Here is a 27,805-nt window from a genome sequence, read left to right on the forward strand (position 1 = left end):
TCTTAAAGATGCAAACGCCATATACTTTCCCTGACCAGCCCACATTGATATCAGTGAAGTGTTCCCAGTGATCTACCAGCACTTGTGAATCCATGGTGAAGTATCCCTTTCTGTTTATGTACTCGTAGGCAAGGTGGGATGATGCCAGAATAAGGATATGAGTGACGTCTATTGTCCCACAGCAGTTCAGGTATCCCATTGCTGCAAATCCATCCACTATTTCCTTCATGTTGCCAAGAGTCACAGTCCTGTGCAGCAAGATACTCTTCAAGGCCTTGCATAGTTGGAAGACAGTGGTCTCCCACAGTGGATTTTCCAATTCCAAACTGATTAGCCACCGACCACTAGCAAGCTTGAATGTAAAGATCAGCATTATACATGAACAGAGCATGAGCAAAGCATGCAATATAGGGACTTGTTCCTACAAAGTAACCAAGCTTATCCCAAAACGTGTGATGCAATGTATAGTAAACGCAATGTAATGTGTAAATGTATACAAAGGAAGAGGTTTTCTGTGTAATTTTGGATATAGGGTATGCCCTATACCCATCCCCTAAGCCTGACTCTGATCAAATCAGCGTAGTTTTTCTGTATGTCAAATAAAGATAACTAAGCCCTGGTCTACACTAGGACTTTAGGTCGAATTTAGCAGCGTTAAATCGATGTAAACCTGCACCCGTTCACACGATGAAGCCCTTTATTTCGACTTAAAGGGCTCTTAAAATCCATTTCCTTACTCCACCCCTGACAAGTGGATTAGTACTTAAATTGGCCTTGCCAGGTCAAATTTGGGGTACTGTGGACACAATTCGACGGTATTGGCCTCTGGGAGCTATCCCAGAGTGCTCCATTGTGACTGCTCTGGACAGCACTCTCAACTCAGATGCATGATTGTCTGCCATTGCTCTGACGTAGGGAGGGGTGACTGATGACATGGCTTACAGGGTTGGCTTACAGGGAGTTAAAATCAACAAAGGGGGTGGCTTTACATCAAGGAGTATTTCAGGCAGGACTTCACGGAGGGTTCCAATAAGAAATGGTGCACCTAAGTTATGTTCTTATTGGAACAGGCAGGTTGGTCTGGCCTCTCTCGCTGCACCTTTTCTGTGAGTGACTGCAGTGTGACCTAGAGGAATGAGTCCCCTAGACAGGGGGTGGGGTGGGGTTGCAAATGAGTACAAAACAAATTGGTCTATTTCTTGTTTGATACACACATCTATCTTTTACATCTTTGGCTGGCAGCAGACAGTGCAGAAGGACTGCATGCCATCCACATCTCATGCCTGCCCGGCAGAAGATGGTACAAGAGGACTGCTAGCAATCCATATCGCCTGCCACAGAGGCGACCAGGAGCACCTCGGACATGACGATGACGGCTACCAGTCCTACTGTACCGTCTGCTGCCAGAAGGCAATGGGTTGCTGCTGCTGTGTAGCAATGCAGTACCACGTCTGCCAGCACCCAGGAGACATATGGTGACAGTGAGCTGAGCGGGCTCCATGCTTGCCGTGGTATGGCGTCTGCACAGGTAACCCAGGAAAAAAGGCGCAAAATGATTGTCTGCCATTTCTTTCATGGAGGGAGGGAGGGAAGGGGGGCCTGATGACATGTACCCAGAACCACCCGCAACAATGTTTTAGCCCCATCAGGCATTGGGATCTCAACCAGGAATTCTAATGGGCAGCGGAGACTGCGGGAACTGTGGGATAGCTACCCACAGTGCAACACTCTGGAAGTCGACTCTAGCCTCGGTACTGTGGAAGCACTCCGCCGAGTTAATGCACTTAGAGCATTTTCTGTGGGGACACACACACTCGAATATATAAAACCGATTTCTAAAAAACCGACTTCTATAAATTCGACCTAATTTCGTAGTGTAGACATACCCTAAGTGAAGAAATCTGGGAGTTGAACTGAGTTTTTGAGAAGCCAAGTGGAAAGAGGTCTCAGAGGGAATCCCAACACTATTTTCTGTTGCTTATAACTTTACCAAACGTAAACCATTTAGGCTGAAATTTTTCATGCCAAGTGTATGCCTCAGGCTGAATTTTTTTGAAAATTTAGCTAAAATGGTTCAGCCATTCCCAAGAATGGGGTTAGAGAAAAATATGTTCACTGCCGATGTTTAAAAAAAAAAAAAAAAAACCAACCTTACGATTTTTTTTGTTGAGAAGCTCTAAAACCTCCATGCTCTGAAGCAGGGACTTGAAATTTGGCAGAAGGAGGTCCATCCTCTTGTCAGGGATGTGCCTTTTGTCAGCCCAATGAAAATCTGCCCAAATTTAGCCAAATTATAAACCCTGAAAAATTTCATTTTACACATCCCTTGTAGAGACTTGTTAAACTGGCTAAAATCTCTGAAGATTGTCTGCACTGAATATGCACCATCCCCACATAGCCTCTACAGACTGACCAGATGGCACACGGCCCAAACCATAGAACAAGTAAGCATACAACAAGCCCGGGCTGAGCAAGACTTTTCCTACAATTGCTCCTCCTGGGAGCCACAGGTGTTTAGCACAAGAACGGAGAGCTGGGAAACTGTCTCTCCTGTGCTCTCAATGGTCCCTGCTAGTGTCCAGGCAGCAGAGGAAAAGAAGAAAGTGGCCTAATTTGAATACAGATTAATGAGGAGTGAGAAAGGGAACAGGGGTACGAGCTAGTCGCAGAAAAAGCGGGGAGGAGCAGGTGGAAGAGTGGCTTATGCAGAGTGACAGGAGCCAGGGATGAGTGAAGATAGAGTAGAGGGGTGAGAGGGACACAGCAAACAGATAATATATCCTGCTTAACTGAGGATACATAGAGCAGTGGTAGACGGAGGAGTGGTTCTTGCCTTTTTAAAAGATTCCCTTTTCCATGTTTTTGTTTTAAAATCATTGACCTGTATATTTCTTCACAATTCTGTGTAAATGCACTAAATTTACAGAAACAAAATATGCACTTTGTGGGTCTCATTTGTGTAACTCTTATGCAGAGAATAGGACATACATGCAGAACTAAGATCGTATTTAATCCTAGACGCTAATTCATATGTTCAAACTGTATATATAAACATATATGTTCAAACTGTACTCCACTCAAAATGAAGGACTTGGTAACATTGGATAAATTGCTGCTGATTTACTGTTCTTATTGAAATGTGGTACCTTCCCAATACCTAATAAAATTTTAATAGGTGAAGAAATGCATTAATGTGTCCAACTGTGGCATTTATATTTGCAGTAAGTATTACATTTTCAAGATAAAAACTACAATTTTAATATTCAGAAATAAGAGTTTTTAGGTGGACACGAGGCAAAGTGCTGTGAAACACTGACGAAAGCTGGGGGGGGGGTGGTTTTAAAAAAAAAAGGGAGAGCGGCAGAACACACCAGCATAAATGTGCCTTGAGAAACTATATGTAAGTTGCTACTAAACAATGTTCTCTGCAAAATTAAAAAGGCTATTTAAAAGGTTTTTATCAATATGTATTGAATTATATAAAAAGATTTTGTATCTCTTTCACATGCTCCAATACAGTAGAACAGTCTCAAATAACATCAGTTTATAATGGATGACTGGCAAAGAAAGCTGACTGTTTGACACTGTAGTGCAATGGAAAATATGATTTTGACATTAGAACAGTGAAAGTCCCATTCTAAAAATATCAGCATGACAATCTATTTGTCAAAATAGCAGAATGAGGCAATTTACCTCCATAAATATGACTTTTATTTATCTAAATAAGCTTTTCACATATCTTCTCTGTATTTGTAGATGATATATTAAAATAAAAAATAAACCTTCATATAATATTACAGATAGGAATTTAAATGCTCAGAATTCAGAAAATCAAAAATATTAAGTTCTTATACTAACTCATTCTGTCACATTACGCTTCCAATGTATTTATGGTATACAATTAATATCAAGATTAAGGGCCTGAACCAGCACAGCCATGCTCATATACAAAACTGGCCTTTAATACACTTACAACTAATTTATTTTTCCGATTATAAAAGGGCCTAATATTAACTGGGGACTAGTCAATCTGAAAATTTCAAAATATAAAGTTCAGTCTTTCCTGAGGTAGGGAAAAGCATAAGAACATAAAAGCGGCCATACTGGGTCAGACCAATGGTCCATCTAGCCTAGTACCTGTCTTCCAAAAGGACCATGCCAGATGCTTCAGAGGGAATGAACAGAACAGGGCAATTTTGAGTGATCCATCCCTGTCGTCCAGTCGCAGCTTCTGGCAGCCGGAGGTTTAGAGACATCTGGAGAATGGGATTGCATCTCTGACCACCTTAGCTAATAACCACTGATGGACCTATCCTCCATGAATTTATCTAATTCTTTTTTGAACCCAGTTATGGTTTTGGCCTTCACATCTACTGACAGTGAGTTCCACAGATTATTTCTTTACACAATGCACAATCACTTTGTTATGTTTGTTTTAAACCTGCTGCCTATTCATTTCCTAATGATTCCTAAAATTCTGTTAGCTTTTTCGACTGCTGCTGCACATTGAGCAGATGTTTCCGAAGATCTCTTTCTTGAGTGGTAACAGCTTATTTTGTATGTATAGTTGGGATGTTTTCCAGTGTGCATTACTTTGCACTTAACACTGAATTTCATCTGACATTTTCTTGACAGTCATCCAGTTTAGTGGGGCCCCTTTGAACTTAACTATCTTAAGAAAACTAGCATATTAAAATTAAACTACTATTTAAAAAAAATACCTTTACATAACAACTGAAAACTTCTGAAAGAATATTGCTCAAACTTTAAACAAAAAGTCACATCATGGCTGAAGTCAAACATGAAAACTTGCAACTGGAAAGAATTTATTTTAGCAAGTAAGAAGCATATGATAATGGGGTTGTATGAAAATGCTAATGCCTATATCATTATCACCAGACACTTACCATATTACATACAGCATTAACAAGTTAATATTAATATAAGAACTTTAACTTTTGCCTTCATAACCACCGACTTTATATTTAAGACCTGATCCTGCAAACGTTTAAGTATGTGCTTAACTTTAAGCAGGTGAGTTGCTCTAGGACAATTCACTTAGGGCTTGGCTACACTTGGAAGCTGGAGAGTATTAGAGCAGCTCCGGGCACCCTAACTCATGATGCGTCCACACTGGCACAGCATGTAGAGCGCTCAGACTCCACGGCTGGAGCGCTCCTGGTAATCCACCTCGATGAGAACCATAATGCTTGATGTGCCCCTGCTGGAGTGCTGCAGTGCCAGTGTGGATACCCTGGTCTACTAATGCACTCTGATTGGCCTCCAGAAGTGTCCCACAATTCCTGTTCTAGTCACTCTGGTCATCACTTTGCTCAGCAAGGCGTGCAGTGCTCTCAGCGAATCTTTCCAGGTGACCATGCCTCCATGTGGCAGGTGATACTCAGTATGGAGCAATGGCGAGGTGCTGGACCTCATCAGTGTTTGGGAGGAGGAAGCTGTCCAGTCCCAGCTGCGCTCCAGCAGTCGGAATTACAATACCTTCGGGCAGATATCAAGGGACATGATGGAAATGGGCCATGACCGGGATGCACTGCAGTACAGGGTTAAAGTGAAGGAGCTGCGGAATGCCTACCACAAAGCCTGCGAGGCAAACAGCTGCTCCAGTGCTGCCCCCACAACCTGCCGTTCCTATGAACAGCTGGACGCAATACTTGGGGGAGACCCCACATCCACTCCAAAGACCACCATGGACACTTCAGAGCTCAGTTCAACAAGCCAGGAGGAGGAGGAAAGTGGGAGCGAGGGTGCTGAGGAGGAGGGTGACAGCCCAGCATCCCTAGATGCATGCAGCCAGGAGCTGTTCTCAAGCCAGGAGGAAGGTAGCCAGTCGCGGCGGCTGGTGCTTGGGGAAGAACAAACACCAGAGAAGGTGCCTGGTAAGCAGCTTTTATTTTGGGAAGGAAGTTGTTCAGTGCGGGCTCTTGGGGCGAGGAGGGTTAGAGCTGCATGCATGCCTAGATGTGGAACAGGGCGTTGATGTGCTCTTTCACATTGCAGTAGTCTGCCTCAGTGATCTCTTCAAAGGTCTCATGCAGAAGCTGTGCAATCCGGTTGCGCCGGTTCCTTAGCAAAGCTACTGTGCCCCTTGTCCCAGTAAGGCTAACATGTCTGCACTACTGTACCGTGAGGGGCGGGGGGACACAGGCAAGCTGCACATGGGCCAGGGCGGAAGCCGCACTGTAGTAGAAGACCCTCCCTTGCTTCCCAGGTCACACTCAACAGCGAGATATCTTCCAGGACAAACTCCTGTGGAAAATGTGGGGACAGTGTTCAGTATAGGGGCCCCCTACAGCTACTGGCTCTCCCCAAGGCACAGAACCCCAGAGGACAGTACGGCTCCCCTTGCCCCTGTGCTTACTCACCATTTTGGGGCTCCTGTGGGTTGTGTGTGCTCGCTTTTGGACGGGCAATTTCTGCTATTGTGTAGACTGTGCTTCTCTACTTTAAGTATGGCCGAATCACTGCTCTGTCTGGTGTGAACAATGCTGCCTCTGTTAAGTGTTGCATTTTGACTTTACAGATGCAACCTTGAGATCTCAGTCATCCTTGTTATTATCAGCCGGAAATGCCAAAGAATTAGGAAGCGGCTACGTAGAAGCAAAGAGGACATGCTACATGAAGTAATGCAGCAGTCCCTTAATGCAAATCAAAAAGTGCAGGAGTGGCAGGACAGTGAAAGGAGGATCCGCCAGCAGAATGAGGATTGCCAGCACCAAAGCACAGAGCAGCTGCTAAGCATTATGGAACGCTAAGCAGACTCAATACAGGTGCTTGTAGCAATGCAGGCGGAGCACTTCCACGCCTGCCCCCCCGCCCCTCCCCCGCAGCCCTTGTCCCAAAACTCTTTCCCTTGTGCCCCCATATCACCTCCAACCCACTCCCCAACATCCAGGTTCTTATCGTCACCAGCTGCCTCCAACACCTGTAGCTTCACCACCCAGCCTTGAAAGCTACGACCCTTACCCACTGCACTCAACCCCCATCACCATGCAGTATAGCCAGCCAGAAGTGCAGCACTCATTGTGCAGCACTCCAGACAGGAAGGCTGAGTATGATAACAGGACATACGCAAATTTGTGATTGTACAGTTCTCCACCCCAACCCCTTGCCCTTTCCATTTCCAAAGCAGTTGTGTTTCTTTTCAATAAATGGATTTTTTGGCAGTGAAAACATTCTTTATTATTGCATAAAGTAAAAGATACTTTAGCCCAGGAAAGAAACAGGCACTGCATATCAGTGTAGCAAACACAGATTCCTACTAACATTGGAACCACGGCACTTCACTCCTGTGCAGGGCAGCAAACATGACTGATGGCTTTCAGCCTCAAATTGCTCCCTCAAGGCATCCCTAATCCTTGCAGCCCCGCGCTGGGCCCCTCTAATAGACCTACTCTCTGGCTGTTCAAATTCAGCCTCCAGGTGTTGAACTGCCGAGTTCCATGCCTGAGTGAATCATTCACCCTTCCCTTCACAAATGTTATGGAGGGTACAGCACGCCGATATAACCGTGGGGATGTTGTCATCGGCCAGGTCCAGCTTCCCATACAGAGAGCACCAGCAGCCCTTTAAACAGCCAAAAGCACACTCCACACTCATTCTGCACTGACTCTGCCAGTTATTGAACCGCTCCTTGCTGCTGTCAAGCCTCCCTGTGTAGGGGTTCACGAGCCATGGCATTAAAGGGTAAGCGGGGTCTCCAAGGATCACAATGGGCATTTTGACTTCCCCTACAGTGATCTTCTGGTCTGGGAAGAAAGTCCCAGCTTGCAGCTTCCTGAACAGGCCTGTGTTCTGAAAGATGGGTGCGTCATGCACCTTTCTGGACCAGCCTGCATTAATGTCAGTGAAATGTCCACGGTGATCCACAAGTGCCTGGAGAACCATAGAGAAATACCCATTCCGATTAACATACCTGGAGGCTAGGTGGGCTGGTGCCAGAATTAGAATATGTGTCCCATCTATCGCCCCTCTGCAGTTAGGAAAACCCATTTGTGCAAAGCCAGCCACAATGTCATGCACATTACCCAGAGTCACAGCTTTTCTGAGCCTGATGCGATTAATGGCCCTACAAACTTGCATCAGCATGATTCCAACGGTCGACTTTCCCACTTCAAACCGGTTAGCGACTGATCGGTAATTGTCTGGAATTGCCAGCGTCCAGATTGCCATAGCCACCTGCTTCTCCACCAGCAGGGCAGCTCTCAATCTCCTGTCCTTGCGCTACAAGGTGCGGGCGAGCTCAGCACACAGTCCCATGAAAGTGGCTTTTCTCATCTGAAAGTTCTGCAGCCACTGCTTGTCATCCCAGACTTGCATGACGATGTGATCCCACCACTCAGTGCTTGTTTCCCAAGTCCAAAAGCGGCGTTCCACTGAGGTGAGCATGTCCGTGAATGCCACAAGCAATCTCGTATTGTATGCGTTATGCAAGTCAATATCATCGTCAGAGTCCTCACTGTCACTCTGGATCTTAAGGAGTAACTCGACTGCCTAACGTGATGTGCTGGCAAGACTCATCAGCACATTCCTCAGCAGTTCAGGCTCCATTCCCGCAGACCGAAAGGGAAGACGCAGTATAAAAAACGTTGAAAGATGGCACCAATTGTGGACGGAAGCAGAGGAATTGCTGGGATGCGAACTGATGCATCATGAGCGTTGCGACAGGACCCAGAATGCCCCCACCCTTCGCCCCCTTTCCACAAGCCACAGCGCCAGAATGGGAAGAAGTGCTCTGTGGGATAGCTGCCCACAATGCACCGCTCCCAATGCTGCTGCAAGTGCCGCAAATGTGGACACACCAGTGCGCTTGCAGCTGTCAGTATGGACAGACTGCAGCACTTTCCCTACTGCGCTCTACGAAGGCTGGTTTAATGCAAAGCGCTCTATATTTGCAAGTGTAGCCATGCTCTAAGATTTAGGTGTAAACCAGGCCTAAGGCTATCTCTACATAGAAACCTTACAGCGACACAGCTGTAATGAGGTAGCTGCACTGCTGTAAGGTCTCCCATGTAGCTGCTCTACGCCGAGAGGAGAGCATAATTAAACCGTTCCCAATGAGTGGCAGTAGCTATGTCAGCAGGAGAGCATCTCCAGCTGACATAGCAGTGTCCACACCAGTGCTTCTGTCAGTGTAACTTATGTCGGCCATGGGTGTGTTTTTTCACACCTGATACTGTAGACATACTCTGAGTGTCTCTTTGCTCCATCTTGCACTAATTTAAAATTGATGGAGGAAAATTTCCTCAAGTATTTAAACAAAAAAACCAACAACCAATCATTTGGGGGGTTGAGAAAAAACAGAAAAGGTTTCCCCCTCAAAAGAAAGCTAAGGAGCAGCAAACGAAGGCAAAGCGACTGCATGGCTGCCTGCAACAAGAGGCCATTGCAGACCCTGGAGTCTGGCAAAAGTAGTTGCAGGCTATCCTGGCAGCCAAGCCGAATGTGTGTCAGGACTGCCAGATGTGTGACATTTAGAAACCCTGCCACATCTGATCTTCTCAGGTAAACTGTGAACTACTAAAACACATGCAATTCAGGCATCAGAGAAATATGTATGAATGGGGAAGAGGTGGTAAAAATAAATGAGAAAAAGTAGGCCCCAAAATAGAGGCCGACAAGAATCAGGTTTCAGCAAATATCAGAAACAGAACAATAATTACAAAAAGTGTACGAAAATACATTGCTGCCAGTGGTGATAACATAATCGGAAACCAGAGCAACACTAAAATATTAACTGGGTAAGTACAGAAGATGTTAAAATAAAAAAGGTTTAAGAACAGATGTTCAATTTTAATCCTTGTTTAGTAACAATTAAAATAAAATTAGTAAATAGATATTTAAGATCACATTCCATTAGATTTTTCCTTTTTATAGCCTACAAAATTAGTAATCTGGTATCTGGTTACTTTGGCAAAAGCATCTTGAAAGAGTTACCGTATGCTCATTTAAAGTCTTGAAGGTGTCTTTAATACTTTGTCCTTTCAGCTGACTACCAAATCTCCTTTAAAAAATTTAGCACTTCCTCTTCCATTTCATGGATTAGAAGCCACACAAGTTGAAAAGCATAATAATTCTAAAAGTAAATAATCATGGACTATTCTACAGTTATCTCAAAATGAAATCAATTAATATAATTTCTAGTTGAAAAACTGCTTTAATTCAAATGGAACAGCACTAATAAAGCAGAGAAAATTAGAACCCCTGAAGGATTAAGATTGATAACACCGGACGAGGAACTTCTTAGCAAAGGTGCAAGGGATAACTAACGTTTCATCATGCCATTGTTTATCATACTGCTTTTTTTAATATTCAAGTTAAGGCCAAATCCAATGGGAGTAGTTTTCAAGAAAGATTTATCCATAGGGGATTTATCTGGTTAAGAACAAGTGACAAAAGCATACTCCCATAGGAAAATTATTACAAATGTCATTTCATATTCACTAACACAACCTAGACTACCATAACATCAAGATACCTTTGAGCTTCCAATCTTTTATATCTTTTTCTAAAGAAATGATTGCTTCAATTAATTAAGCTTCTTTTTAGACACATTTGTGCTCAGAATTCCCTTATTCCCAGTTAGGTTGAAGAAAACAAAAATCAACACTGGCCTCACAGCATTTTCTAAAATAATTTAAATTAAAAATATACAGAAAATGATTATACACAAAAAGAAACATAACTTTAGTCACATCTTGACTCTATCACCCTACTCAAACCTCCCCCCACCACTACCACCACTTTAAGATAAATACTAAACATATTAGTGCGTAACTGCCTACACTGCTTTTAGTTGCTATGCAGTGAAGTGTATTCAGTTCATAGAGGATGCATTCTCCTGGTTGACTTTTTTCAGTTAACTGTGCTGCAACAACTTAAAAGATACTGGCCTGGGCAAGCCTCAGCTTGTACAGATGTCAATACTGTGTTTTTGTTCCACAAGCGTGACCTACAGGAACAACAGTTTCCATTTGTATTTCTTAATGACATACGATTTATAAAGTCTTCTATGTTATTAAATCTTCTGTATCTAACCATACCCTTCCCCAGAAAAGCAGAGGCTTGTGGATACATACAGAGGCCTGTGGATTCTTTTCACTCACCTTACTGTCTATGACATACATCAGCTCCACTAAAAGCATACAAAAATATAAAATCAAGAAAAAAAATAAATGCAACTTCTATAACTGAAACACCAGAATATGCATTCTATTTAGACCGCACACAATATAGTTTGCATAAAATAGGTTAGCCCACTTAGTCCTGGAGATCCTCTGCTACTATTTTTATACTAATGTAATATCACAAAGGTGATTCAGATCAAACATAAACACAAATAAAATAATGAATACACAATAAGACACCATGATGTAAACTTAAAGGGCACCATGGATGGAACGTCCATTGTCTTAAAACAGAAGAGCCACATAAAAATGAACAGAATTTGCAGGATTCAACTAAAGCTGAATGAGACTGAAATTTATGTTATATGTGATTCTATTATTATAGCAGTGGTACTGGGTATTAATTAGGACAGAGATTGAATGTCAAGAAATGTATCATCTCAATTATGTCACAGATATGATTCTGTATCTTTTAATCAGTTAAAAAGTGGCATGTGGAAGGTATGTATTAATATCAACGAATGTGGAACATTTTTAACTGAATTTTTCACATTATCTGACAAATCTTGAAATGATTGTTAAATGGACACTGCCAGGTAATTTAGACAATTTTTTTAAATGAGGGCTTAACAAAACGTAATATTAGCTCAAGTCTTCTCATTTAGTGAAAATTGTATTTGAGATTCCCCTACAATCTCTTCAACTTGTAAAAGTACCAGAAAACAAAACTGAATATAAACTGACCAGTCTAATTATATTCTCCAATAAGATATATAAAGAGTAAACCAACGAAAAAGTAAAATAGATTTTTAAAACTGGAAACTAGTAAAATAAGATATTTTACATTTTAACTGTCTAAGAAGTTATTAGTAACAAAGATAACTTTTTAAAATAGGAAACAGGTCACCTCATTCAAATAACTGGTCTACTTTAAAAGTGATGTTATTACACTGCCCATGATTTTTTTAAGCTGACAGTGTCCCTCTAAATTACAGTAAATATACAACTACCTTAAATATTATGAATACTGCTATATACTTTCACAGAGTGATATTTTACTTGTCTTTCAGTTATTTTGTTCAAATGTCTTGTCTGGTTCAATAAGCTTCATAACACTCCAATTCTGACATACATTTTAATCTGTTTCTAACATGTATAAACCCTAATGTGCATTAAAAGAAAAAAAAAATCAGACATACAGCCTCACTGGGCTAAGATGTTCCTAAAGCTAGAAACAGAGAATAATGGGACCTTGAGAAAAGAGACAGTCATCTTGTTACAGTACTCGATCATTTAGGACAAGTTTTACTGTGCATTTCGTTGTTCAGTCTGACTGGTAAAACTATATAAAAGGCATTACTGCAAAGCACCTTAGTAAGTCATATGTGCCTTTCTACTGAACTACCAGGATTTGATGGAGGCAAGTTGAAGTCAGTTTTGAATGTAACTAAAATGTAGGTTCTGTATAATGTATTTACTTGTTCATGCCTTGATCATTCAATTAGATTCAAGCAACAAAGAAACATCTGCCTTTGAATACAATAGATTAGCTCCTAATATAGTCTTGATTATTAAAACACTATTTATCACAATTGGTGATATGTACATGAGTCTGTGCATCCCTCGAGCAGTTCTGATTATGAGTAAAAGAGCAACGTTAATTTTGCTGAGGACTTCAGGCTTCTGAGAATGGGCTTCACCTACATTGATTTGACCCAGCCAAAGGAATAGGCCATGAAAATGTCTTCAATCCCTGGAGGCAATTAATCACATAATATGAAGCTGGTCTCAGCGATGATGTAGAGTCACCACACAAACACTTCCTCAGAGGCTATTTTTTTCCCTTGATAAAATTCCACATCATTCCCCCTTTGCCTTGTATTTGCAACTATATAAAGTGCAGTACAATGCACAACCCTACAGCCTATAGCCCACACAGTTTTTCTGAAGTTAGGGTGACCATATTTCCCTATGCTGAATATGGGACACCAGGTAAAATTACTCATATTCAAGCAAGTTCAATGGCAATCAATCAGAACTATGCAGTATAAATGTTCACAACCCTACAGCCTATAGCCCACACAATTTTTCTAAAGTTGGAAACTCCACTTTAAAGCAGCTATTTGCATGTCCTCAAGAAATATGTCATCTACACCGTTCTCCCTTTTGCAACACAATCCAACTCTTAGTGAAGTTAATGAAAGTCTAACCCACACAAGGAAAAATATTTTCACAATTATCCCCATGACAGAAAAGTCACAAATCTTCAAGTTCTCAGTTAGGCACCTTCTCATAGAATATCAGGGTTGGAAGGGACCTCAGGAGGTCATCTCGTCCAATCCCCTGCTCAAAGCAGGACCAATCCCCAATTTTTGCCCCATATCCCTAAATGGTCCCTTCAAGGATTGAACTCACAACCCTGGGTTTAGCAGGCCAAAGCTCAAACCACTGAGCTATCCCTCCCCCCTACTTGTTAAGATTTTATTTACAAGTCATGGGGCAACTAGCTAAATATGGAATTTTGCTCAGCTTCAATCAACCTCTCCCAAACAAGATTCTACATACAAGGGGATCTCTGTCCCTGAGACATTAATTTTAAATGCTGAGAAGAAAAAAGTGAAACTTGCGTTGGCTATGTTTTTCATTAAAGGGACACTATCTTGTTCAAAATTGTATTGTAAAAACTAAAATTTCTTTATCCGTTATTTGGAAAGCCTTTGGTTTAGAATTTTCAAACCAGTTTCTACATGACTTAGGAGCACACAAAGTCCAGGATATTCAGACCAAGCACTGGAAGTCAATGGGATTTATGCTGCTAAAGCACTTTTGAAAATCCAACCCATTATCATTAAAGTTGAAGAAGTTATAAAAACACAAAATAGTACTTTGCATTTACTGCTTTTCATCCTAAAATTATTTGTTACAAAAGCAAGTATTACTCTCGCTGTTTTACAAATAAGGAAAATTGAGGCACAATGAAGTACTGGCAGTCAAAGTTACCTAACTTTCATACCCTAATCACTAAGCCAACACTACTGGTTAGCTTCACTCTGGTTTATAGTAAGCTTCTAGTCAATTTCACATTCAGTTTCTGGGTTGCTGTTTCTTTTAGTATTTTAAGAAGTTTAATGGAAAATCTTATGTTGACCTTAAGTTTGTCTTGGCTGTGTCCCTTCAGCCATTGCAGTGAAAACGTAGTACTCTGAATTACGGATCTGGAAAGCAAGACTACCTAGAATACCACATCATTGGGAAGCTAAGTTTTTCTTTCCCAGGATATTCAGACCAAGCATTTTTTTCCTCCTACTTATACCCCCCTTGAAGAACCCTAAAGAATCCTCTCTCTCCCCCTAGTGTATGCTTTTTCATATTGCTGATATTTTTGTCATCTCCGGACTCCACTGAAAATAAAATCCCGTACCTCGAGGGGTCTCCTAGTAAAGTATTTTAAAATAAACACACATACAGTTTCCAGTCTGTGATCAAAGGGATTACAAAGTTCAAAGTATAAAATGTCTGAATAAAAATAACTAGTAATACACTGCATGGGGGGGGGGGACATTTAAACAGTATTTTTCTATACTCAAGGAGAGATTATGCATTGTACAGCCATCCCGCTTCTTTGTAACACAAAACACCTGTTCTGTGTAGCAAACTCCAGCTGCTGTCCCCTCTCTTATTCACTTACACTGATAAGTCAAGTTTTAAATGTAGTAATAAGGAATTAAAACAGAAGCCTTGGCCAGCAACAGGAAAAAACTTGCTGTAAAACTGAGCACTGGTGGTCAACAGATTACTGTCTGAGGATCCATGGAGACCTGGTTAGTCACATGACACTACTTCTACTTCTTGTTTCTAGCTGCTAAATTTCATTAAAACAAGTTAAAAACACAGTAAATCTGTTTCTAATGCAGAACCCCATTGTACAAATTAATTAGGAACTGAGAGGTTCATAAAATTCAACACCTCAAAATTACAGTAGGTACAATGCGTAAATTGTGGTACGATGCACTGCATCCCTTCCTTCTTGTCCCTCAAACCACTGCAGAGATTTCTAATGCACTGAAGGCATGCGAATGTGAAGGGACATTTACTTGTTGTTCATCAACATAATTTTAATTACATGGGTTTTTCCCCCTCACTTTAAGAAAAATGGTTCATATAACCGGTTGTTTATAAGACTGGTGTTCATAAAATTGAGGTTCTATTGTAATTAGTGCAATTGTGTATGTGAAAACTATGTGCCACAGTGATGTTGTATGATCATAAATGGGAGGGAAGGTGTTCTTTACACTTGTTAATAGGAGGTGAGGCACTCCATAACATAACGTTTGTATTAAACTATGGTTTCCAATATGAAAAAGTCTGAGAAACCCTGGGGAATCCATCTGATTTAGAAGTTGACAGTCAATTACATAGAAGCAACTAATACAATATTTTTATTATTTAATAATCAAGTGCTGTTTGCACCCTGATAGACGGTTGTTAGCCCCATGGAAATATTTGTTATATGTTTCTTATATTCTTCAGGAAATTTATGCACCTTGGTGATCTTTACAACTCGATACACAGTTCTGTGTACTCTCAAACTGAACAGTTACTTTGGGTTTGTTGCAGGTCTATTACTTACTATTCTATCAGGTTAAATCTTACAAACGCAGTATAGTAGGAGAACATAGGCAGCTTTTGTATCAGTGCATAAGAAATATATGATACAATGACTAATTCATGTAGAGCAAATGTACAAATAAAAATGAAAATATTAGTTTACGAAGAGTGGGAAGCTGGGAAGTGGAAAGCAAGGTTATACATAAAATTAAGTCACATCTGGTCCAGATTGTTCACTCTATAGAGTTGACACAGCTGATTAAACTGAAGGTTTTATATATAATCAACTAGCCCCTCAACCTTTTCCATTCTTCCTACAATTGTCCAATGTGCCTTCAAGTCTACATTAAAGGAATTCTGTTCCCAGCTGCTAATGTCCTTGGCCAGCTTATATAACCTGCTGGCCTCCTTACTGATGTACAAGGTACTTATGTCATGCACATAAAGACACTGCAAATCCTGCAGCTCCTCAGATCACAACTGGCTTTTGGGTATCCTTCACTCTATGATAGACAACCACAAAGCAACTGCCTAGCTGTCAAAACCCTCTTGTGCTTATCTCCCTCCCTGTGACAATATTATAGAACCAGATTTTTTAAATCATAATATGAACACCATAAAACAAATATTATTTATGACTTGATCTGACTAGACTAAACTAACTCTCTGCATTCAAGCGATGATCCAATGTTACATTCGTCCCAGGAGATGTGAAGTTTACACTCTTCCAGAAACTAAAAAGCTTCTAATTTGCTACACCGTTTTTTATGAGAAGTAACAAATATGTGGGGTACGGAGAGCAGGGGGAAGCGGATTGAGGTTGCAGTCCTAAAACCTGTGGTTTGCCCTATACTAACTACGCTGAGGCCTAATGCCTCCCAGCTCTCACCTCCATATTAACATGGCTCTAACACAGCAAAGCTACCATGAGTTTGTCAGGTGGTTTTGACCCTAGAACCTTCTTGTTGGGGAAAGAGGGTTCAGAGCATTTAGAGAGAAACAACAGCATATGTTATTCTGATATAGTCTGTATTCACTCCAGCAGGGAACGACCAAGAGGTTGAGAGGAGACAATGCCATGGAGAATGTCTGCCTCAACCCCTTCACACCTGACTGATCCTGAAACCACAAAGCACGCACAGCAGGATTTCTACAGAATCAGGAATTGACATTGTGAAGGAGACATTCCTCAGTTGCATGCCCCCTCCGCTATTTTTAATCCAACAAGATTTTAACCCCTCCATCCAAAAAGCAGAAGGGATGTTTTGGGTCAAGGGATAAGATCCATTCCCTTGACCCAAAGAACATATAAACAGAAAGTTTTTAAAGAATCATCCTTAAGCAAAAGGAAAAGTTACCACACTATTAATTTTACTTGTAAACCAAGTCTAAAATTTAACTGTCAGATGATTTTGCATTTTCTTCATATAACTGAACTTAGTATATTGCAATAAAGTGAATCTATAAAATTATTTAACCAGTTAGCACACAACTTGTAGCTCAACTGAAATGGTTTGATGTAAAGTGAACCAGTTCAGGTTGGACAGAAACAAGTTACTAAATAAAAAGCAAAAAGCATTCCCTTTCAGTAATGGTTGAATTGGTAGTGTGACCTTAAAGTGCCTAGTGCCTGGTTAGCTAATGTATGCCAACTTGATCTTCTATAGAACACTTAATATGGTAAACCAGCTATTACATAGGTGGTCAAATTGACCCTCATTAACCATCACTAAAACAAACCTGAATACAATCATGACTTCTGACAGGAATAATCTGAACACTTGAAAGTGTTCATTTAATTTTGTAAACAGGTGTAATATGCTTTCCGGGACTATGGAGATTTGACTGAAGGATGACACAAACTTTTCCCTTTTGATATATATGTCACTAATGTGCATGGCTCATATTACAAGAGATGCATAATAGAATTCTTTCAGTTTCAGAGTAGCAGCCGTGTTAGTCTGTATTCGCAAAAAGAAAAGGAGTACTTGTGGCACCTTAGAGACTAACCAATTTATTTGAGCATAAGCTTTCATGAGCTACAGCTCACTTCATCGGATGCATTCAGTGGAAAATACAGAGGGGAGATTTATATACATAGAGAACATGAAACAATGGGTGTTACCATACGCACTGTAACAAGAGAGTGATCACTTAAGGTGAGCTATTACCAGCAGGAGAGCGGGGGGGGGGTGGGGGAGAAGGAGAACCTTTTGTAGTGATAACCAAGGTGGGCCATTTCCAGCAGTTGACAAGAACCTCTGAGGAACAGTAGGGGGTGGACGGAATAAACATGGGGAAATAGTTTTACTTTGTGTAATGACCCATCCACTCCCAGTCTCTATTCAAGCCTAAGTTAATTGTATCCAGTTTGCAAATTAATTCCAATTCAGCAGTCTCTCGTTGGAGTCTATTTCTGAAGTTTTTTTTGTTGAAGAATTGCGACTTTTAGGTCTGTAATCGAGTGACCAAAGAGCCTGAAGTGTTCTCCAACTGGTTTTTGAATGTTATAATTCTTGACGTCTGATTTGTGTCCATTTATTCTTTTACGTAGAAAAGAATTTTGACCAGTTGGTCCAGTTTGACCAATGTACATGGCAGAGGGGCATTGCTGGCACATGATGGCATATATCACATTGGTAGATGTGCAGGTGAACGTAAAAGAATAAATCTCCCATTGACTTCAATGGGGGCAGAATTTCACTTCTTAAGTTTCACCCAAAACAAAAGAAATGTACCTACTGTGTTCTCTTTGCTTCATTTTACCAATATATTCATCAATTCCTCTGGTGACAGGAAGACACTCAACAAAACACAAAACAAATGCAAACTGCCTTAACCCTGGAAACTGCACACCTTGTTTACGAGCCAGAAGAAGAAAGTGTTCTGTTAACCATTATCTAATACCATATGTGAGGTATTAGCTAACCCCAGATGACACTCCTCCAACCTGAGTTTCCCCAATCACTCCCCACATCTTGCTTGCATTGTTATTGTTGGATGCTTTCAAGTGTTTTTAACTGGGCCCTGACAGTCACTGGTCAAATGTATGAACTGACCCAATCTCTGTGACCTTACATGATCTTTCGATGAATTTCATATGTGGCATTATATTCTGTCTAAGAGGGCTTGAAATATACACTTGCCAGGGGGAAGTGGGAAACTTTCACTTAGGAGCATGGTGGTAGTGGTAGTTGGAATGTGGGGCTGGAAGGCATTAAATCATCGATTTCTGCAGAATTTAAACGTTCATGAAGTTTCTGGCCCTTGCAAATGTGAACCTAGTGTAAATCAATGTACTGCTCCCTTTCTACAATATCTCTGCTTCTGCCCATACCACAGGTTTGCAAAGCAGCAACAGAGTGAAATTAACAGGACTGGTCAGATGTACATCTGTCATTCAGAATTTTGCAGAGACCCTACTATGACAAATCAGCCAGGAGGCTCAAGAAGAGGGAGAAAACACAAATAGCTCCTTTATCATTCCAGTTGTTAAAGGGGAGGTGGAGCTTTAAGTTTATATGACACCTCCTTGCCAGAGGCTGATATGAAAGCACACCCATGTAGCAATCCCAGCATCTACCCCCTTCCCAGCAGATGAATTTCTTGCTAGGGTATTGCCCAGGGATCTTGCTAATCTTGTCTCACCCTCATTTACCTCTAGCTAGTAGATTTAGTCCTTTGGTTAGCAGGTGACTGATAAAATTGTCAAGACCTGTTCATCTAAGACTTGCACTTTCATCTTGTATTATTTTGGTCTTCAACTCTTAGTGATGCAGAATGTGAACTGAGCAGGAAGTAACTTAGATAATATTGTAAATTATGACAAATAAAATTAAACCCAACATTTCTAACTGTGCTCATGTGGCCATCCTCCATTTAACCTAGGGTGTTTGCTAATGATATGTCACTGACCATGCTGAAGGCCAGTATATCAAATTTTCAATGCTGGTTATCAACCCACTTGTAAGTAAAATATCTTCAATTGGCCACTGAGCATTCAACACAATCACAACAAAGAAAAATAAAATCTCAGGTAAATATTCTTAAAAAATCAGTACTGACTTAACTGAAGGAACATTCCAGAACATGAACTGAAGATTCAGCTTATGAAGTGAATTAACTTGTTCAAACTAAAAACATATTTTAAAAAATTTACCTCCACTGAAATTTCTACATATTAATTTTAAATTCTAAAAGTTAAAAAAGCCAATCCCCCAGCCTGGCCCAAATTATTGCATTATTCACTATTTATAAAAAATACAACTCAGAAATCAGATAAACGAACAGTAGGGCTTTAGCTGAAGTACAGTGAATTGGGCAAATGGCACCTTTTAGAGAAGTGCTAATTTGTATCCTATATTTTGCACTTCTACACTGTTGCCTTGAATAGTGTGTGTTTCATTGTTTAGAAATTGCCTTTGACATGATAAATAGGGAGAAATGCAGCTAACTTTGTTACATTGAGGTAACAAAGCAGAAGAGGGAAGCCACTTGCTTCGGGGGTACATAGCAAGCAAGACCCACTGTTGTTATTTATTTGTATCGGGGTAGTGCCCAAAAGCCCAATCAGGCACTATAAACACAGGAAGACATGGCCTACCCTGAAGAGTTTACAATCTAATTTGAGACAAGGCACAAGTGACAGTAACAGTAAGAGGGTACAAGAGAATGATAGTAGATTACATAGTTACACACGGTAGCGTTGTGTACAATGTGATGATTGCATTACATGTACATTCGAAGACAGTGGAACTAAGGAAGCAGCCTCCAATGTATTGGGTTTATTAATAATAGGAAGCAAGCTTTAAAAATACTGCTAAACAGGTTTTTCCCAATCATTAACAAGTGAGGCAGAAGTTACCAAAATATAAGTGAATATAGTGGGTCAAATTCAGAGATTAGTGTATAATGTTCAGCACTAGCTTAGAACAGTGATGGATACCATATAAGAATCTAGCTAGATAAAGATTATATGTAAACTACTATAAGTTTAAGAATTCTAAATTGGTATAACATACACTTTTCTGGCTCCCTCACATCCACGTTGCACCAGTTTAGACCCCCTCACCAACATGCAACTTACAAACACATCTAATACTTCATTTCTGAATTTGGCCCACTGATTCTGAGCATGTGTAATTCACACAGAGTGGCCAGAAGACAGGAGAAGAGAAAAAAAAGCAACTAACAGAAAGGAGTAAGAACATGTGAGTTAAAGCAGAATACATCTTTTTGTGGCTCCTCCGAGCATGACAATTCCACTGAATTAGACACCCTTACTTACACCCATCTACTGGTGTGTGTGAGTGTAAGTTTAGCAGAGTTAAAGTTTCACCACTTTACACATCTCCTCAAGAAGGCTCAATATGTGCTACAAACACTACATTATTAGATCCTATATACAAAAAAAATTCCGAAGACTTTATTAAGCTACACAAGTGGTAAAAAAAAAACTGCATTCCACAATTTTGCTATTGGTATGAAAAGCAAAGATACTGTAAAAAAAAATTTAAAAGGTATTTTGCCATTTTTACTATAACTGTATACTTAATTTTAGTCATGCAAGAACTCTGTGTTTTGCTATGAAACTCGTAAAAAAAGAAATCCTAATTTGTCAGTCATACATACCCACAATAATTTATAAAAGAACCTGGCTGTTATCTTTAATATGAAGAGGCTACTGCCTCTCTATTACCCCATCAGTCCCAATAATTAGGGGGATAAAATACATACAAGCATTCCAGTCCACTAGATTCTTGTACTCTCTTTGCTACTTATGAGAGAATAATTAGTTCTATCTGCTTTGACCCCAGTTTCTTCCAGCAAGACTTGCAGCAAGGAATAAAACAACCGACCAACAAAAATGCAAGGTAATATATGTTCCAAAACAAAACTCAGCTGTAAAATAATTAACAACCCAAATAAAATATGAGTAATAGTTAAAACTGAAATAGTAGTACATTAAAGCACACTAAAAATGTGAGAATTTCCTAAGCCAAATCATTAATTCAGCTATTGAGATTAGCAGTGATATACCTAAATAAGAGTAAATGTAAAGATATAAAGCAAATATATAAAAGTGGAAACTAAATCTGCTATACAAGCACCGCTAATAAATATATACTTATGTTTTAAATTTTAAGTAAACTGTGACTGTATACTGCGTAAATACATATTTGTTATGGAACAGTCTATTATTTTAAAATCTTTACTATAAGCATTTAGAGAAAAAACATCTTGTTATATGGAGATGCATAGAATAAAGACAGAAAAATCTTGATCTTACAATAAGAATTGAAAAATATAAATGTTATAGTTTAATATATGTATTTGAATAAATCGGTACTTTTTAGCTTTTTTTCTTATTGTGTTTGAAATAGCATAGCACCCTCTGGTGCATCTGATAGAGGAAATGTAACAGATTAAGAATAGGCACCAGTCATTGTTCTCAACACTGGTGCAGAAAGTAAAAAACTAAAAAGCTCTAGTTCTCATACCCAATTCTTTCTTTTTCCAAATGTTTAAAGTTAAGAATATTTTAACTTGTAACAGTTAATATTAAATACAATGAAAAGAATAAAGATGTCCCACAGATCAAGAGAAACTGTAAATAAAAGATGGAAGCTTAAAATGTATTTAATGTTCCTACTTATAGTTCACTGGTATAAAAATTAAGTCATAACAATTCAGATTTTAAAAAGCCACAGGTCAGTTATCTAGCAAAACAAGTTTTTACTTCAAGCTGCAATTTGCTACTTGTCTTGCAAGCCAGCTATTAGGATTATTCCACCTACTTGTATTCAAAAGCTGCTAACTTATATTGCTTAATAATGCTTTCCTTTCCCCCCTTTAAAAGTTTGATAAGCGGATTATCCAAAAATGTAATATATGAATGTGTTATGAGGAGCCATTTAAGACTCTGATAAACTATACCACATATTATAATGTACCCAGTCACTGGGAAAATAATTACCTATAAAAGAGCAGATTTTGCTAATGACAAAAGCAGAAGATGCCACCTGCTTTAGACAGGACTTTGTGAGCCACTGGAAGTCCCAGCACAATGCACTAGAAATGAAAGTGACACCTGTTTAAAGCAGCCATCTGTCCCTAACAAGCTAAATTTAGTCAAATCAGTCCATCCACTTAATCTTACATTTCCAAAATGTGTGTGTACATTGAACTTGCAAGCAAAGAAAAACTACAACCACTGTTAACACCACCTTTATTAAAGACATATAAATAATGCCAAACTTAGAATTGGTGGGAAAAATATGCCCTTTTAAACATGCAGATTTTTTGAAAGTCTATTTACTAAGAAGAGGCTGAAAAATTAATAGTTTAATACATTATATAAAAGCACACTTCTTGGCATTCTAATTAGAGTCTATATTCATCTGACATGGAACTTGATTTAAAACAAGCTCTCTACCTCTATAATAACTTTGACAGTTTGCTTTTATTTTCTGTATATTTGTGTTGCATTCACAACCTGTAATCTCAATTCAAAACAAACTTTAAAAAAATAAACAGAATATATTTTATATGTTGAAAAAGCCTGTTCCCTTGTTAATATCACACATGTCAATGTCTGCTGCTGGTCGGCCTCCTTTGTGGTTTGCATAAGAATCATCACTCAATTTTGACTATGAAAAGGCAATACAGTAATTTAATGACAGAAGAGGTGGGAAAAAAACCTGAAAATCAGTAACACTCACTAGGCCACAAAGCAACCACTATGATTAAACTGTACAACATTTTAGATTCCTTAACCATATTAAGCATACCTGGTTCTGTTCCAGGTAAGGACAAAGAAAAATATGTCATCCTTCCCTTTCAATGTGAAGTTTATTAAGTTAAAAGAAATAGTAACATTTTTATTTCTGAGAACTGTATTGTTATAACTAACAAACTGCTAAATTTAGGAAGAGAAGAAAATATACAGTAGTAATGAAACAAGGCCCAGTTATCCTATGAGATGAAGAAAACAAATGATTCTAAACCACATAAAAATGGCAGGTCATGGACTCCTATTTTATCTCTTTTGAATATATCGCCAAAAAAAATCTGTCTTCTCCAGCCCAATGCAAGTTAGCTAACACACCAGAGCACAGAACTCACAAAGACTCAATGAAGCCATGTGCAAGTGCATTAAAATGCATTTTTAATCACACTTGTTCAGCTATGTACTCTAAACCACAAACACGTGAATAAAAATCACAAACCACTTTATTATCAAAAGGCTGTCTGACATCGCAAACATCTGGTATTCTGATAGTTGAGAGCACTGGGGAATCAAAATGCATAATGAAGATCCCATCTATGAAACATTAAAACGTTAAGGTGGGAACAAATTGTTAATGCTGCTTTTCTTTGTAAAAGTCTATGATGCTAGCTGATGTGACATGGCACTATTTTTAATTACCTCATGCAACAGCTCCTTTAAAGTAAATGTGGTGAGTAATACTAAAAACTTTTTGTGGTACAACACACTTTTTAAAATACAGTCTTTTAAAAAAGAACCTACTGTACCCCTTTCCCCCCATCAAAAAATAAAGCTTTCTGCTTCCACAGCCAGCTCACTTTTCTTTGCTAATTTAGGCTTTGATCCTGAAAGCTGCTCTACCCATGCAGATCTCTAGACCCATCCAGAACTCCATCATCAGTGGGGCTCTTTGCTGGTGTAGGGAGTCCAACCCACACTGTGCAGCTTGCAGAATTGGGGCATTACCTTATAAGCAACATTAGATGTGTGGAATGAATTAACAAATAATGAATCACAAAGTAAACTCCCTAACAAAAACTAATAATTGTTATATTCTAGAAATTAATTCACTAAGACTTCTATGTAACAACTCTACTAGATAACATACTGAACATACAGTGATGAACTGGACTTCTTTGATATCAGTAATTTTTAATGTATTTGGAACTCATCTGATCACAGTACCTATGCTAGGAGAAAGGAAAATAAGTCATTCTTCCTTTTCAATATAAAGTATATTAAAAGAAAATAACATTTGTATTACTGATGATTGTTTTATTGTTCAGGATGAAAACTTTGACAAGACCACAAATGAGAATTTTGAGACCCTCGGTGGTTCATTGAAATGTATCATTTCAGTTACACGGACTGCATATGAAAACATACTTAGAAAGTAAAACTGCAAGAGACATAATAAGCCTTAGTTCAAAAAATAATATAAGTATCACTAATGCATTAATTATCTAACCTCCTCTGCACTTGACAATCCCCAGAATAATTGACACTGTCACATTCTTCAGAGGTTGCTCTGTCAAATAAATCAATATCTTTCTGTTGGCGTTGTTACGAGGAACAAGATTGTAGTCAATGCAGGGCTTAAATGTAAAGGTGGAAAAAAGTATCTTCAAAATTAAAATCAACAAAAATATCTTGTTGTATAACACTACCATTTTCCTATGAATTACATTAAATACAGGAATGAGGAAATAACACTTTTAAAATCATCTGTATTTTAAAAAAAACTTGTAAATTCTAGAGACCATTTTATTAACTGGGAGTTGATTTGACATCATGGGGTGGTTGGGAGGGGGGGAAGAGAATTGGATATAAAGATGTTAAAGAAATTCCCCATGATACCCCACGGAGGTATCAAATACACACCTTATGTCCAGAAAAACAAGTGAATACATTGATAGTATATGCTGAGAAGGCAAATCCCTAGATCTTAACAATCAAAAAGAAGATGAAATAGACATGCATTTCAAGTTCAGAAGATTCATACATTCTTTATGAACAACTTGACTTAAATTTCAGCTCTCTGCAGAAAAAGACCTACCAAGAAAAATCCTCTAAAACTACAGTAGCTTTGACAAATACAATTGCAAAGCAAGTTTTCTTAATGTTTTCCTCTCTCTTTCATTTATCTGATGTATACAAAGTCTCACATTCATAATGAAAATAACTAAGATTCCCTTCACTGTGGGAAACTTAAGGAAACTGAAATGGATCCTCTATCCCAAACATCACTATATGGAAGATAACACACTGTGGATAAACTACAAACCCAACTAGCACACATGCACTGTATCCAGATTAATCACAAGTACAAAAACAGCATTAAAATATATATATAAATATATATATATATATATATTTCCCAGCAGCTGGACAGCAAAGCAAAACTGCTACTGTCTGTGGTGGTGGTTGGAGGGATTACTGGGTGAATAGAAAAAAAACTTACAGTACAAAAAAATACAGTTTTCCCAAAAACAAACAATTAAACTAATGACGATTAAAGGAGGAAATAATCTGGCCACAGAATTAGGGCTGCACAGAAGAGGGCGGGGGAATGTGTGAGTATCACCAGAAGAGATAAAAAGTTCACAAACATCTAAATCTGAACAGTCTCACAACCCCAGAACAAGGCCCCTGAGAGGGAAGAGGAGAAACATCCCCTGGTTGTTGGTATGCTGCAGAATCCATGCCTGGGTGTTCACTAAAGCAGGTACCCTCAGACAGGGCTCATCAACACCTCATCTCCTCTCCTCTAACAATTCCCCTCTATTGTAGACGGAGGCCAAGGAGATACCTGTCCACCCCCTCCACAACCGTCCCGCAGACCAGAAGCGTGACTCTCCCCCCCCCCCCCACCCCGCCCGCTTCCTTCCTCCTTCCCTCAGCCAACACCACATTCCCCATCCACCATCAAAGTACAACCAAGGGGGGTGGGACAACCAGCCCGCAGGGAGACACGCGTTACAGCCTCACCCTCTGGCTACATCTCAATCAATGGGGCAGCGCAGCCCGGGGACCCGGAATGCACGGAACAATCATAGTCACCTGGGCTGTGCAGGGCTGTGGTGTTGCTGTTGTTGTTGCTCTTGCTGGTGGCTGTTGTTGTTGTGGGTGATGATGAGGAAGGGGGTGAGGATGGGGGTGAGGAGCAGCAGCAGGAGGAGGAGGAGGAGGAGAGGAGCGGTTGTTGTTGATGGGTAACAGTCGCCAGGACTACGGTGACTATGGCGCTTGATTCACAAGGCAACGGTTGCTATAACTCACAAAAGGGAGAGAGCGAGCGAGAGAGGAGGAGGAGGCGGCGGCCCAGCCTGAGAGGCCCGGAAGAGGCGGGGCCACAGCATGACTGACACCCCGTCCCGGCGCCGGTGGGAGGAGACTCGGTTCCCTCACAGGAAGGAGGGGAGCGCACCTGCCTCTCAACTGAACGCGGGGTGGGGTCGGGCTGAGCGCTCCTCCCCTTGGGGCGCGCGCGAGTGGCGTCCCTCCCTTCCCGCACAGGCGGGTGTTGCTGAGCACAATGTGGTGTCCGCGAGGGGGCGGTTAGCGAGAACAGTTACTCCGCTCGACAGGCGATACTACCGAGCGCCGATTCCCGCCGTGCATGACTAGGGGGCGTGGTCACACCTGGCGCCCGCGTGCACCAACAACGCGGCGACCGGCTCTGCCGTCACTTCCGGCCGTGGGAGAGAGGAGGGGGAGGAGGAAAGTCCCGGATGTGGGCCGGCGAGAGACGTTCTCTGCCAGTCGCTCAGGGCCCCCTAGCCAGGCGCGCCCCGAGGAAGCAGTTGGCGTTGTGGGGCACGGAGGAAGTCCCGCCTCGCGCCCGATTTCCCCCAGCGCCATGAAAACGGCAGTTTGGAGGCGCCATCTTAGAGGGGGGACAGAGGATGGTAGTTTCTCCGCACTCAGCGTCTTGTAACCGCCGCCGCGCGCGCGCAAAGCCTGTGACTAGCCAATCCCCGGGTGCACGGCCCTCCACTCTCCTTACCCCGCATACACCGACTCTGCTACCTGCCGGCACCCCCGGCCACACACAGCCCTTGTATCCACTGTGCAGCCTGCCTACGCGCGCCTCTCACCCCCACGCGAACTCTGGACCCACCCGTAGCCATCCTGCCCTCACCCCGCCCTGCAGCTTGCCCACACCGCACACACCCTCGTCACTCTACACTGACTGTGGTACACCCCTCCCAGCTCTCCACACCTATCTCTGGCAACCCGCATACACCAGCCTGCAATCCACATACTCATTGCCAGCCCTGCCCTA

The 27,805-nt window shown here is 40.6% G+C and overlaps 1 protein-coding gene across 3 annotated transcripts in view; it reads right to left on the reverse strand.

Moving 5' to 3' along the window:
* RFX3 (regulatory factor X3) overlaps positions 1 to 26,783 on the reverse strand; it is a 250,108-nt gene extending 223,325 nt beyond the window's left edge. For 2 of the 3 annotated variants that reach the window (XM_073345239.1, XM_073345242.1), the window contains exon 1: positions 26,581 to 26,664. The gene's annotated coding sequence lies outside the window, so the exon portion shown is untranslated. Of the gene's footprint in view, positions 1 to 26,580 lie in introns of all 3 variants that reach the window. The other variant, XM_073345241.1, reaches the window with a different exon arrangement.
* Positions 26,784 to 27,805: the final 1,022 nt, after the last annotated feature.

Source organism: Lepidochelys kempii, chromosome 5, assembly GCF_965140285.1.
Source record: "Lepidochelys kempii isolate rLepKem1 chromosome 5, rLepKem1.hap1, whole genome shotgun sequence".
In the NCBI taxonomy this organism is placed as follows: Eukaryota; Metazoa; Chordata; order Testudines; family Cheloniidae; genus Lepidochelys; species Lepidochelys kempii.